Source organism: Notamacropus eugenii, chromosome 3 (genome assembly GCF_028372415.1).
Source record: "Notamacropus eugenii isolate mMacEug1 chromosome 3, mMacEug1.pri_v2, whole genome shotgun sequence".
Lineage (NCBI taxonomy): Eukaryota > Metazoa > Chordata > Mammalia > Diprotodontia > Macropodidae > Notamacropus > Notamacropus eugenii.
Window position 1 is genome coordinate 253,325,399 of NC_092874.1, and position 15,379 is coordinate 253,340,777.

At 36.0% G+C, this 15,379-nt stretch overlaps 1 pseudogene; it reads right to left on the reverse strand.

Annotated features, from left to right (window-relative positions):
* Window positions 1-2,985: 2,985 nt before the first annotated feature.
* LOC140532026 (ubiquitin-conjugating enzyme E2 L3 pseudogene) lies at window positions 2,986-13,134 on the reverse strand (annotated as a pseudogene).
* Between the last annotated feature and the right edge of the window lie 2,245 nt (window positions 13,135-15,379).

A 15,379-nucleotide genomic window follows, 5' to 3' on the forward strand; every position in this document is an offset into this window, starting at 1 on the left:
GATTACAAGAGTGAAACACTGATTCATTCACAGAAAGGATACAATGCTTTGTGTAAACCACAAGGGGCCATGGGCTACCATACACTCTCTGGAATAGGAAATGATTTTAAGGGTTTTGATTCTGTTGTGCCTGTCTTTTTCAGTTCTAGGTATAGAGAAAGAAGTTCCTGACCCAGGTGCTTAAGCTATGAACACCTTGGTGCACAGAATTTCAGTCAACTAGATTTTAGTCAACAATAAGGGAATCTTCAAAAACTGGAGCACTGAAATGTGAGGAAGTGAGATAAGGAGGGGATCGGAACTGGACTTTGGTAGAATAAATACTGAGTAGAAACTGAGCTAACTGAACCCAATTTCTCTCCCTTCATGAAAGACTAAGGTGGTATAGGAAGGGAAATATTTGTATGCTTTCTTGCTATTTTGAAGTAAATATTATTTTATAATAGTTTATTTTACTCTAAATTATTTAAAGGAAACTGTAGTTCTTGGATCCCTAAAATTTGGAGAAGCACAGTTTGCATGGGGTTGCCCTAATTGCAGAGATGAGAGATCTCCTAATACTCTCAGGGTATCTAGGGGAGGGTAATATGCAACACATCTAGCATTCAGGCAATTGGGACCAAAGAATTTATAATAAAAAAGTGTTCCAGACTGGGTATGGGGCCCAAGCTGAGACCTTTGTCTCTTACCTAAAAATAGCTTTAGTCGTATTTGTCTAAAGGGCCCTGGAAAACCTCACCTTGAAAGCTTCTTGGATTTCTCCACTTGATCTGGCATTCTCTGGAGACCCATAAGTTTTTTATTATTGCTATACCCAAATCTTTGTTATATTTCCCATCCTTGATCCTATCAAAAATCACATTCTCCAGGCTACTGGCCACTCCCATCAACATCCTCCCTGTATCTGAGCTTTATTCCCCACAGGGCACTGGTTATTCCCATCAAGACCTATAGATGCCCCAGGCTACTGACCACTCCCATCAAGACCATCCCTGAAATCCCCAAACTACTCGACTACCTCCAGATCCCTCCCACAGTCTTTCTGTACTTCATATCCTTCTTGTCTTCATGACAGCACTCAGATTCAATTTAGCTCTGGTTCTATTTGACTTGCTTGTTAATACAAGTATCAAAAATGGTGAGGCTTCTTAAGAGATAATGCAATATGGTGCATCTTTAATAAACTTTGTTTTACTTTGACTGAAAGAAAGTTTGAGCCAAATTAATTCAGCAGGATCCAGTGTGTCAGTGCTTTGGGGTCCTGAGCACCCTGAACCCCAACGTTCCCAGTTCTGACTCAACAGCCAATCAAAGCCTCTTCTTTAAATGTAAAGCGGATAAGAAATAATGCCTATACACATTCCAAATTCCACATATTAGATATATCTGCCGAGCATGCTGTATATGTTCATAAGGACTAGATTCATATATTTCCTGGCTATGTGACTGAGCACTTTCCCTCTTTTTGTCCTGTGCCACACCTTAAGACTTTAAGTTGTAAAGAAGGTGACAAAATGTATTGGTAGAGAAAATTTCCTCATTGTAAGTTCCCTATACCCATTGAAAGGGCAGCTAGGTGGTGCACTGGATAAAGTCAAGAAGATTAATCTTTGTGAATTGAAATTCAGCCTCAGGTATTGACTAGCTGTGTGAACCTGGACAAGTCACTTAACCCTGTTTCCCTCAGCTCCTTATCTGTAATGAACTGGAAAAGGAAATGGCAAATCTCTCCAGTGTCATTGCCAAGAAAACTCCAAACTGGGTCATGGAGAGTCACACATGACTAAAATGACTCAACAACAGCATATATTGAAATCCTCTTTCTCTCTCTCTCTCTCTCTCTCTCTCTCTCTCTCTCTCTCTCTCTGTCCACATAAATATATATATATATATATATATAAAATGTATTATATATGTATGAATGTATATAATAAATATACATACTTGTATATTTAGAAAAAAGCATGCCAAAATCCACAGATTAAATATTTTCTCTTTCCCTTGTTTAGCATATACAATTTCTTTAATAAAACATTTCATATAGGTTATTTCCCAAAATTTGCATTTTAATTTGTCATAAAATAAATTTGAAGATATGATATATCATGGGGAAAGTGTTCAGGGTTTAAAACAAGATCTACTTCCTCTATGAAAAAGTTTACATTTGGGGCACCCTGCTCCTTTCTATTCTAGGAACATCATAGTATGTTTACTTTTAATCCTTCCCCCTCCATCTCCTCCCACCCACAACATGCATATACAAAGAAGGGAGCAGAAAAAAATGTCATGATCAAAATGTAAAGAAGTTCCATGAGTCAGGAAAAACAAATAAATCATTATTCTTTTTCGCTTGCTGACTGCTCTATTGCCCCCACAGTTATTTTTTTTTTTTATAGTACCACTCAAACCACAAATGGGAGATGGAGGAAATCTGACTTTTAGTCTCATTTTCTTAATACAAGGGGTGTAGGAGAAACAGTAAGTAGATAAAATACAGAGTTGGGAAAAGTCTTGTGTCCAGTCTCTTCATACTAAAGAATGTGACATTTGCTGTCATCATTTGGACCCATGTGAAGGCCAAATTCTTTAAGTTGTCTGCCACAGAATGTGATTGTGTTCTAAGCAACTGCTACCATTCTTTTGTTAATAATCTCCTAGATTAAAATCACAGAAGGCTCACATACCTTACTTTTGCTAGCTGAGTCATCACCTTCTCCACCTAAATTTATGGGGTTGGTATATTTTAGTATAGTCCCTTGCCTGGCTTCTCTCAGCAATGAAATATCCTTTTTTGTCAAAGCCTATATCACAACTCCCATCAAGGGACTTTGAACATTTTCAGTAGTATATGGCCATGAGAATTCCTCCCCAGAATTCTCCTATAGTGATTCAAAGCCATCTCTTAGTGACTGATTGTACTGCCAACTTCCCCAACATCTCAGGCGTTCAATGTGCATGGGAGCACCTGCAGCATTTGCCTTGATATCAGTTGCTGCCATTGGTCACTCGGATACCTTGCAAGCTGGCTGTTATAAAGAAAGGACAGGTTGACAAAGTAAAGGATTCACAATTCCAAAGATTCCACCTTCTGTGTGTTGGGTGACAGTCATGATGGAGGTAATGAAGGATAAAGCAGGAGAGGGGAGCAAAGACAAGACTCAATGACTATCTTCAATGAGCAAAGCCATGCCTCAATAGCTCTCTTTGTGAAGATAAAAAGGGTTTCCAAACCTATACTCAAATGCCCCATAGAATAGAAAAATAATCATAGAAATTAATTCATTGAATTTAGTTACTCAATCTTCTATTAACTTTATCCTGTACTTATCTTTGAATTGTTTATTTTATTTTAATTTATTTTTTTACAAAACAGTGTTTAAATTATTGAAAGAACCTGAAACTATTTCAAGAAAGAATACTGGATTTAGAGTCAAAAGACCTTAGTTCAATCCTTGGTTTTGCTACCTATTTCTAGAGGCAGTGTGGTGAGGTGGAAAGACTCCCCACTTTGCTGCCATAGAAGCTGTGATCAAATCCTCTTGTTCAGTTGTTTCAGTCCTGTACAATTGTTCATGATCCCATTTGAGGTTTTCTTGGCAAAGATCCTGGAATGGTTTTCCATTTCCTTCTCCAGTTCATTTCACAGATGAGGAAACTGAGGCAAACAGGGTTAAGTATGATCAGATCCAGGATTCACTATTTAGTGTTGTGTTACACTCTCTGGGCCTCAGTTCTCGCAGCTTTAAAATGGCGATGTTGGACAAAATCAGGGGTGTTAATCTGAAATTCAAACAGGAGCCAGGAAACTGCACATGAGTCTCCTGTGAGTCACACATTACCTTTGTTTTAAAATGTACCGATATCTATATTTTATTATTAAAAAAATATTTTGTCGAATATTTCCTACATGCATTTGAGAGATTGGCAGGCTACAAGTAGACCTCTCTAATGACATGACTTCACAGGTTCCTTTTATCTCTCAATCTATAATTCCATAATCACAATTTCTCTAGGTTTTATTTTTATCATACCTAAAATTCAGGGTTTAGAACAAATGATAGAATTTAAAAAGTAGTTAAAATTATTTTTGTTCACTCAGTAAACATTTATTAAGTGTTTACTATTTGCCTGTTCCAAACCTATAACACTAGGATTCTATATCTATTATATTGTCTAATAACATCATCCTAAATCTGTAAATATGACATTGAAGAAAATGTAATATTACAATACTAACCCCAACGTAACCTTGATATTTAATAGTAGCCAGAATTTACATAGTACTTCAAGGTTTTACAAAGCACTTTAACTGTTCTCTCATTTTTTATTATCATAACAATTCTGCAAGGTAGAAGCTGCTATTCTTTCTATTTTAAAGCTAATGTTAAACTGAGGTTGAGAGAAAATTGGTGATGGAGGGTCACACAGCTAGTAAACAAGAATCTGAAGCAGGACTGGAATGCAAGCCTCTCCAACTTCAAGTCCAAGATACAATCTAGCTGGCTTATCGCATTGGTTAGGCAATCATGTGAAAGTCATTACTGTCATTCAAGAAAATAAAATGGAAAATTTAAAAATTTTTGATGCAATGTAACAGTTTGATTCATGAAGTGTGGGATGATGTATTGGCTATATATCATACCCTCCCCACCCAAGACTGGGACTTGGATCCAGAAGATCTGGGTTCAAATTCTGATTTAACAAATATCACATATATTACCATAAGTAAGTCACTTAACACTTTTTAAGAGTAACAATCATAGGTGAAGAACTGCCAACCCCTGTTGGTGTTTCACATTTTTTGTCTTGGGGATTTCCAACACAAGAGAAATCACAGGATGAAGAGAGAGGGAGACAGAGACAGAGACAGAGAGAAACAGAGAGACAGAGAGAGAGAGAGAGATAGAGACAGAGAGACAGAGATAGAGACACAGACACAGACATAGAGACATGGAGAAAGAGGAAGACAGACAGACAGACAGACAAGTAGATAGATAGATAGATAGATAGATAGATAGATAGATAGATAGATAGATAGATAGATAGATAGATAGACACAGACAGACAGACAGACAGACGGACAGACAGACAGACAGACAGACAGACAGACAGACAGACAGATAGATAGATAGATAGATAGACAGAAAGATAGACAGAGATGAGAGATTCATTAATTCATTGCTACATTTATAAATAGATCAATAGATCTAGAATTAGGAGACCCCTTAAAGTTCATCTAGAACAACTCTCTTCATGTTACAGATAAGGAAACAGATAAGGAATCCTCATAAGAGTAAAATACCTTTCCCAAGGAAGCATTGGTAGTTAAGTGGTAGAACTGGTATTCAAACCCAGGCTTTCTAACTTTAAAATCAGAAACCCTTCTACTATACAACATTGGAAAATAGGAATTTAAACTTTTGTGCGAAGCCAAATATTATCAATAAAACTTCATTTGTGTTGTTAATTCATGAGTGTATTTCTTGTGAATGCACAGCCCATTTTACCCAGGAGTACTGCCTACAGTTAATTGATCTGAATATCTAAGGAGTCATGCTTAATATTAGCAGGCTCAATTACTCCCTACATTTTCCTGAGTGATCATTGCATCAGTAAATGAGTCAGTCAGCCCAGCAATTTGCTGTAGAGGAGAATCATCCAATAATTTAATATTGCTTTGAATAATCTTTAAAGCTAGCATTGATGTGCAGATAATCCATAAATGGATGAATGAATTAGTTAAACTTCCGAAAACATTGATCTTAAAAGAGTGCAATAGTCTGCATGCACAAGCCATTCATTAAAACTTTCCCAGCTAAGATTCCACGAAACAAAAATAAGTACACATGTACCCTCTACATCTGTCTTATTTATCCCAGACAATGTCTGGGATCTCTTGGAGGACAAAGCCTTCAATTTTCTTGATATTTACTTGACAAAGTGAATTCAAGACAAATTAAATTATGAGTTATTGGTTGAAAAGCCTAGCAGCCTTCTTTGTGATACCCTATGCAATCACCAAAATGACAATGCACAAAAAAAGACATAAGTTTAAGGAAAGGCTGTTTTACAGAGTGCACTGTATGTTTTCTCCAGCTCCAGCAATAAAGTAAGAATATTGCTTTAGTGCTCATTAATTATTTATCACTACCTTGCTGAACTTCTGAGCATTTTCTGTGAAAGAAACAGCAGTGCATGCAGACCTAGGTATTCATCAAGCAGAGATGTTTGTGTGTTTCCCTTTAAAGCTCTAAATAGAAATTCCAGCTGTCCAGACAAGATCTAGGAAGTCTTGATTTATAAGAACTGGATGCATTATTCTTCCTTTTGAAAAGAGCAGATATGATAAATTCAGGTAAATTAATAGTAGAAGAGGATCAAAGAAATATTTATAGAATTGCACATATATTGAATGTTTAAAAATGCTAAAGTAAGGGAGGGAAAAGTTAAAAAAACCAACAATATATTTATAAGAACAAAAATAAGAGATAAATTCCATCAATTATATTACTTAAATTGTTCCAATCTGGACTTACTACTCAGTCACATTTCACCAGGAATCTCAAATGAGAATTAAACTCAGTGTACCTCAAAGAGCCAAAATATTGATTTCTAATTGAACTGAAAAATTGAATTGTGATTTGTTCGCAAAGATATTCAAGATTCCCCTTAGTAATCCACATTCATCAGTATACGTCTGAATATGATAGGACTCATTATTTATAGCAGATGGAGGGCAAATGTTGACTGCCTGCACAAATTGACACAATTTGATGGCACTTTACTTGTCTACTGAGAAGGTCATTTTGCTGATGCCCTTTCATAACAAGTTCAAGCTTACTATTATAACATACAAGGCTTTGCCATCCACTGCTCCAACTTACTACCATTCTACTATTACCCTTCTATAACCCTTTTCCCCCAGGCCTTATTTTCTCAAGCAGGAATCCAAAATTTCAGTTGAATGAATGAATGAATTAATTAATTAATGAAACATTTATCAAGCACTTTCTGTTGACAAGACTTACTGTCTACAATTAACTTATGATCCCATATGAAGTTTTTCAGTTTCTGAGCACAAGATCATGCAATTAAAGCTGAAAGGGACTTTAGAAACTGTCTTTAGCAGTAATCAAATTGGAGTCTGCAAATTCTTTTAAAATATATTTTTATTTTATTAGTCCTATTAGAACTATTTCAAAAGAATTACAATCCTTTTTATTTAATTTTCTACATTTAAATCCATGATTCTTAGAAGGAGTCCATAAGTTTTCACCAGACAGCAAAAAGGATCCATGATCCCACCTGATCAAGTTCAACCGAATCATTTTGTAATGGAGAAAACAGACCCCAACACTCAAATGCTCTGAACCAGGCCATACAGTTAAGAAAGTAGGAAAAGATGGATTTGAACACATCATCCCACTCCAAATCCAGTATTTTTTTTCTCTTCTCACCTTTATTGACTGTACACAATTATATTAAAGGCACAGCAACATGAGAAGAATTTATTTCCAGGGAAAAGAGTTTGAGATGTCCCCATGACAGGTCAGAATTCTACCCCTAAATAAATAACATTCACTTGTGACCTCCTCTCCTAAAAACCTATAATCTCTCTCCTTAGTCATGAATATAATGGAAGACAAATGTTCTCTACCATTCCCAGGATGTTAATTAGACAATAGCAGCTGATCCTTTTCTTTCGATCAAGGATCCCTCCAGCTGTGACAGGAGAGGTAGATTTCAAAAGAAAGTCCCACCCCACCACCTGTGGTTCCCAATGGCACTTTCCCCATAGATAGTACAATAGCCCTCAACCAACATGTGGTATAGTAACTCTCAAATGTTGCTTTTGTTTGCACATCTTATTGGCTGCTCCAATAGCAGTGGTTCTAGTCATCCGCAATTCTGCTTTTACTAACTGTGTGACTCTTAGCAAGTTACTAACATTTCCTAATCCTAAGTGTCCTCATCTATAAAGTACAAAAGTTGGGTTAAATGTCCTCTTTTGTTGTTGTGGTTCAGTCCTTTCAGTCATTTTCAATTCCTTGTGACCCCATTTGGGGTTTCCTTGGCAAAGATGCTAGAGTGGATTTTCATTATTTTCTCCAGTTCATTTTACAGATGAAGGAACTGAGTCAAACAGGGTTGTGTCTTCGTCACACAACTAGTATCTGAGGTCAGATTTGAACTCAGGAAGATGAGTATTCTTGACTTCAAGTCCAGCATTGTATCCACTGCACCACCTGGTTGGCATCTAATATTCCTTAAATCTCCAGATCTATGACTCTTTGAGCCTCTTTCAACATAAGTAAATTTCCCAGAGTTTAGAGAAGTTCTCACTTCTCTGAATGCAAATGATTGTAGCTAGATAGATATACACACACACACATAAACGCATACCTGTGTATACACACACACAGGCATACCTGTGTGTATATATATATACACATATCCATGTACACATATGCACACTTGTGCATACACACACACATAGAGGTGCATAGGAGTGTGTGTGTGCGTGTGCGTGTGTCTAGAAAGGAAGCTTCATCAGGTAACATCCCCCAGAGCCCTGAATAATTCAGCATCACATTCCAGCTGCTTTCTCCTAGAATGCAGTCCTCACCCATGTTATTCAGAATCCCTCTCATCCTTCAAGACACAGTTCAAGCACCAGTTTTCACATGAAGACTTTCTTTATCCCTCCACAACTGTCAGAACTTTCCCTTCTTAACTATCTTATGCTCATTTGCTTTGTAACTACTTGTATTTCTTATTTTCTATTATAAGCTTTTTATGTAAAAGGATTGTTTTATTCATTGAATTTATATACCAATTGCTTAACACAATGTCTGGCACACAATAGGTACTTATAAATACCTACTGAATAATGGAATGATTAATTGATTAACTGATAGTTTTGAGTTTTGAGACCAGCAAATATCCACTAACTATTCTTTATCTTCAGAGAGACTATCAAACTCCCTCAAGGCTGCCTATTTTAAGTGCCTAACACATCCTCCTGACAATGTAGGAGCTTGGCCTTACAATTGAGTGACTAGACAACAATAGATCCTGTTTATACTTTCTCTCCATAGTACAAAAAGACATGTCTGCAAACCTAGTCCCAGTAACATCCTTAGTTGCTTTATCATTTCCCCAGGTAAATATACACATTACAATAATGATTCTGTGTTACACTTCATTACTCTGCTGAATGGTCCTTCCATTCTAGGCAAGTTAATCTACCTCCTTGTACCGCTGTAATGATCATGTAGAGTTCTTGCCTCTGCACCTGTCACAACCTCTGTTTTCCAGGTAAATATATATTAAATTCCTGTCAACACAGAACTACCAGGGACAGGATGTTTCTTTAAATACAAGACAGGCAATAACCTCTGCCCAATAAATAAATTAATTAATAAATAAATAAAAATCGTCAATATCACTTAAAGTAGTCTCTTTCTTCTTAATTTTATTTATTTCATTTGGTACTAAAAAACTGAAACAAATATTTCCATGACATAGTAGGAAAAAAAAGATGATTGCAAGCAGTGCTGCCTCTCTATTATGATCAACTAACTATTCCTTTTAAATATATAATAAAGTTATCATGCACCTTCCTTTTTGCCCCTATTTCTTCTCTCCTCCCCCAATTCTATAGTTGGCTACCATTAGACATACATACATATGTGGGGTGGCAGTATATGTTACACACATACATGTATACATGTATATACATATACATCTATGCATTTATAATATATACATATGGATACACATACATATGTGTGTGTACACACATATATGTGTGTGTGTGCATATTCTTTTCTATACATACTTCTATTTATCAGATCTTTCTCTGGATGCACATATTGTCTTCCTTCATAGGTTCTTTACAGTTAATTTGGGTATTTATAATGGTCAAAATGACTTAGTCACTCAAAGTTGTTCTTAAAGCAATATTACTGTTACTGTAAACAACTTTTTCTTCGTTCTGAACTTTTTGTTCTGCATTACTTTGTGAATTCTTATTTTTTTTTGTCTAAAACCATTGAGCTCATCTTTTCTTATAGCAAAGTAGTATTCCATTACAATCATGTACCACAACTTGTTTAGCCATATCATAATTAATGGATGTCCCTACAATTTGCAGTTCTTTGTCACTACAAAGAATGTTGTATATAGATTCTTTTCATTTTCACGTAATCATCTTAGGAAACAGACGTAGTAGTGGAATTGATGAACCAAAGGGTATGGGCAATTAAATAACTCTTAGGCCATAATTCCAAATTGCTCTCCAAAATGGTTGGATTAATTCACAATTCCACAAACAGTGAATTAAGTGTTCCAATTTTTCCATATGTCCTCCAACATTTGTCCTTGTCCCCTATAATCATTTTAGACAATCTGATAGGTTTAAAGTGATATTTTGAGGTTGTTTTAATTTGCATTTCTCTGGATCAGGAGGTTTTCTAAATCACTATCAGCTATCTGCTTTGCTCAGATATTGACCCTGACTCCATGTCCCTGTACCTGTGACCAGGACAGTATCTCAGTGGATCCTTACATCCAAGTTCTCTAATAACAATGAAATTTGGGGACTCTTTGGTTATGTCCTGAAGATGTACATTGACAACTATAACTTAGTTATATCATTGAACTCATATGATTATAAAACAATAATTTTGGAAGGGAGTTCAGAAGTCATTGTAGTGTAGAGGTAAATAGGAATTAGATTTCAAAAATGCTCCACAAGGATTCATCTAGACTCTACTTATAAACCTCTAGAAATATCGTTATGCAGGGCAGCTTTGAAAATAATACATTGAATTAGTTGAATGCATTAAAAAGAAATAAGTTGTACATGACAGAGATTTGTAATTTCATATATAATCCTATTCCTCTTTGTATATATAAATGCTCATTTTTGTTCATTTGTTGAGTTCAGAACAAAAAGAAATTCGTTTTAAAAATAAACTACTGATAAATAAGCACTACCTTTTGAGTTAGACCATTTCTTTTTTGGAAAATTACATTTACTAGGAAGTTTTTTCCTCATTTTTTTCTATATCATGAAAGAAGAGAATTTTAGAATTGGAAAGACTCTTCAAAAAAAAAAACAAACCAAAAATAAAACACAACACAGCAGAGCTTACACCAAAAATGATCATCCAGCCATCACTTAAGATGTCCAGTGATGAACCCATTACACCTCTGGAAGCTCATTATACATTTGGATAGCAGAAATTGCCTGGAATGTTTTTGTAATCAAAGTTATCAATTTCATAATGTTCTCTGCCTCTTGTTTAGTTATAAATTCTTCCCCTCTCCACAGAATTGACAGGTGAACTATCCAACATACTTAACTTGATTAACTTGTTTGCCTAACATACTTAAGGTATCATCCCTTATTTCTATATCATGTGTCCATTTTGACCTTATCTTAGTATAGGAAAAGCAATATTTAAGTAACAAAAACATACATTTATAGCTTAAAGGAACCTCAGAAAATATTTAGAATAATCCCTGAAGTCCAAGGAGATTTAGGTGACTTTATGAATATCTCATGGGTAGTACTTTGAGAGCTGAAGTTCTTTGACTCAGATTAGTGCTCTTTCTACCATATACCATAATTATATTCTTAAGAGCTTTCTTCATTTCATACTCTTCCTATTGTGACCTCACTTAGGGGGAAATGGTAGGGAAATACTTGGCCAGACACCTACCATGATTGTATGGTAGTATTGCTTATCAACTTTGTATGATGAGAGAAGCAGAGAATTAGAATGTACATTTAAGTTGGGGAGACACTGACCTAGGTAAAATACCTTTAACACAATTGAGGACTAAAATATGAAAATGACTACAAGTGCAACTAACATCAATTTTGGTTGGAGTGGGTGGAAAATGCTTCATTATTATTTTCATTCAGTAATTTTTAGTCATTTTAACTTCATAACCCCATTTGACATATTTTGGGGGGGGGTGAGTATTTGTCCATTTAATTGACATTGTTTAGATAATATCAGCCAGATTTACTCAGTGTCCAGGCTCCTTCTCAATCACAGATTCTACCCTTGGGTTTGGCATCCTTTGGGTTTCTTAGATGTTACAAACTCACAACCTATATCTCACAAAGCATAGAGCCACAGGGAGGGAAGGCAATAGGACTGCTGGATTTTAGGTCATTTTTTTTTTCAAGGCTTGGGGTGGGTTTGGGCAGAAGTTGAGTAGGAGATTACAAGGTATTGTTCTGGGGATAAGGAGGGTGACTAAAATTAACTCAATGAAATAAATACAAAGAGAAAAGAAGGATCGGGAGTGTGCACCACACACTAACTTTCCATTTTAAAGCTGAAGAGAAGCTGAAGATTTGGGATAGATGTGGACAAGAAAAGAACACGCCATCCTTTAAGGTAGATTGAAGCAGTAACTTTTGAAACAAAGAAACTGGAACTAGAACATCTTGAATTTTTAATAATTTCTTTATAAGTTTACCTAGACCACTTTTGATTAAGAAAATTGTAGAAAGTTAGTAACTGCTACAAGTTTACACCAGGAGGTAACTCCTATCAATTTTTCAAAGAGTCCTGGTTGTAAGGTATTAGAAATGCACTGCTCTGGGTCTCCACTCACCCTGACTGGAATTAATGATGGATGATTTAGTCCATGGGTTGGTCTTCCCGTATTTCTTTGCAAAATCTTCAATACTCTTCCAGAATTTTGTTTTACAATCCCTAGAGTACTTTTTAACTAGGTCAAACTAAAGGGGATGCTCAGGCTGGGGGTCATTCATCAGTGGTATGAGGGATTGGATGAGTTGGTCAGTTTTGGTTACTGAGTTCCAGTTTTTCAGCACTAATTACTGGCAGGCAGACCTACCTTTTTTCATTGACGTTAGGGTGATAAATCTTTGTTTTAAAAAGTGATCTTTGATACTTTGAATAGATACTCTCCTGGGAAATTGATTTCAATTCTGAAGGCTCCCTTGTCTTATAGAGGGTTGTTAGGAACAATGAGTCCTTGCCAAGTCAATAAATTAGCTTCATCTACCTGGAAGTTACAGGAGTTTTTCATCCCACAATTGTGGAATTCTTCCAACTCCTTCATCAGTCTCCTGCAGGCTACCATCTTGGATCTGGTACTACTGCTGTCCCACAATGAATGCATTTGGCATTTTCTTGGCAAAGATAATAGAGTGGTTTGTCATTTCCTTCTCCAGCTCATTTTACCAATGAGAAACTGGGACAAACATGGTTAAGTGACTTGTTTTGGGTCACATAATTAGTTTTATTATTTTTTGATTTGTATTAATTTATTTATTTTAGTCAACATTAATTTCCACGAGATTTTGAGTTCCAGATTTTCTCACCATCTCTTCTCTTCCTCACCCAAAGATGGCTTGCATTCTGACTACCCCTTCCCCCAGTCTCCCCTCCCCTCTATTACTCCTCCCTTATTCCACTCTCCCTCAATTCCTTGTAGGGAAAGATAGATTTCTATACTCCAACTATACACCTTATTTCCCAGTTGCATGTAAAAACAATTTTTAACATTTGTTTTTAAAACTTTGAGTTCCAAATTCTTTCCCTTCTTCCCTCCCCACCCATCTTCATTGAGAAAGCAAGGACATCAATATAGGTTATATCTGTGTAGTTATTCAAAACACTTCCATAATAGTCATGTTGTGAAAGACTATATTTCTCTCCATCCTATCTCATCCACTATTTATTATTTTCTCTCCTTTGACCCTGTACCTTTTCAAAAGTGTTTGCTTTGGGTCACACCCAGTGTCTGAGGCCAGATTTGAACTCAGAGAGATGAATCTTCCTAATTTAGATGTAGTTCACTCTCCATTGTGCCACCTAATTTCCCCAAAAGGCCTTATATGAATGAGAATCTCAGCTTTGTCCCAAAGGAAATGAATGATCATTCAAGTCTAAGAGATTTTATGAAGGCAGAGAGGAGAACATAGGAACAGACAAATAGTTTAATCCAGAGAGTGACAGACATGTATATAGGTCTAAATACATCAGTTATCAGGGCCTTAGAATTCATATAGTCCACAAAGGAGGGAACAAAGTAGTAAGCAAAAGTTGTTTGTTCCCTGTCTCATTTTATGCTTCCATACCCACTTCCTGGGCCTGGTCCTAGGCACATTTGTTGTTGTTCAGACTTTTAGTTGTATCCATTTCTTCATGATCCCATTGAGCATAACATGTCAGGCCCTTCTGTCCTTCACTGTCTTCCAAAGTCTATCCAAGGTCATGTTCATTGATTCCACTATTTATCCATCTCATCCTCTGCTGTCCACTTTTTTTTTTCCTTTTGTCTTCAATCTTTTCCATTACGGTCTTTTCCAAGGAGTCCTATCTTCTCATGATGTGGCAAAAAAGTATTTAAGCTACAGCTTTAGTAATTGATCTCTCAGGGAGTAGTCTTGATAGATTTCAGTGTTGACTGATGTGAACTCCTTTTTGTTCAGGGATTCTCAAAAGTCTTCTCCAGCACCATAATTCAAAAAGCAACAATTCTGTTACGCAAAGTTTTCCTTATAATCAAATTCTCATAGTCATACATTGTTACTAAAAAAACCATAGCTTTGACTATATAGATCCTTGTTGGCAAGGTGATGTTTCTGCTTTTTAGTATGCTCTTCAGATTTGCCATAACTTTCCTTCCAAGAATCAAAGGTCTTTTAATTGAATGACTACAATCTCTGTCTATAGTGATCTTTGAGCCCAAGAATGGAAAATCTGACACTGTTTCTATTTTCTCCCCTTCTGTTTGTTCAAAGGTGCATGGATCTTTAGACCCTTGAAGGGAAGCTCTGTGACTGATGGAGGAAGGGTCAGCAATGCACAGATTTATTAATAATCATATATGCATAAACAATCACATATATACATAATCATATATTCACATATATTTATTTTATACATTATGTATAATATGCACTATATATTAATTAATAATAATCGAATTGTCAAGTCAAAATTATCAATCTTGTGATATTTTTGGGAGGGAGCTGCTGATGTGTGATTTCTTTGTTGAGGAAAATTCCTATTATATAAATTCCTTCTCCTGAAGGAAATCGGCAGCTCCTCTGCAATTACTAATCTTAGGCAGGTGTCTGGAATGAATTCTGCTGTTTAATCATTTCAGTTATGTTCCACTCTTTGTGACCCCATTTGGGGTTGTCTTGGAAAAGGCACTGGTTTATCATTTTCTTGTCTAGATCATTTTATAGATGAAGAAACAGACAAACAAGGTTAGGTGACTTGCCTAAAATTACAAAGCTAGTAAGTTTCTGAGGCCAGATACGAAATCAGGAAAATGAGACTTTCTGACTCCAGGTTCACTCTGTCCGATACTG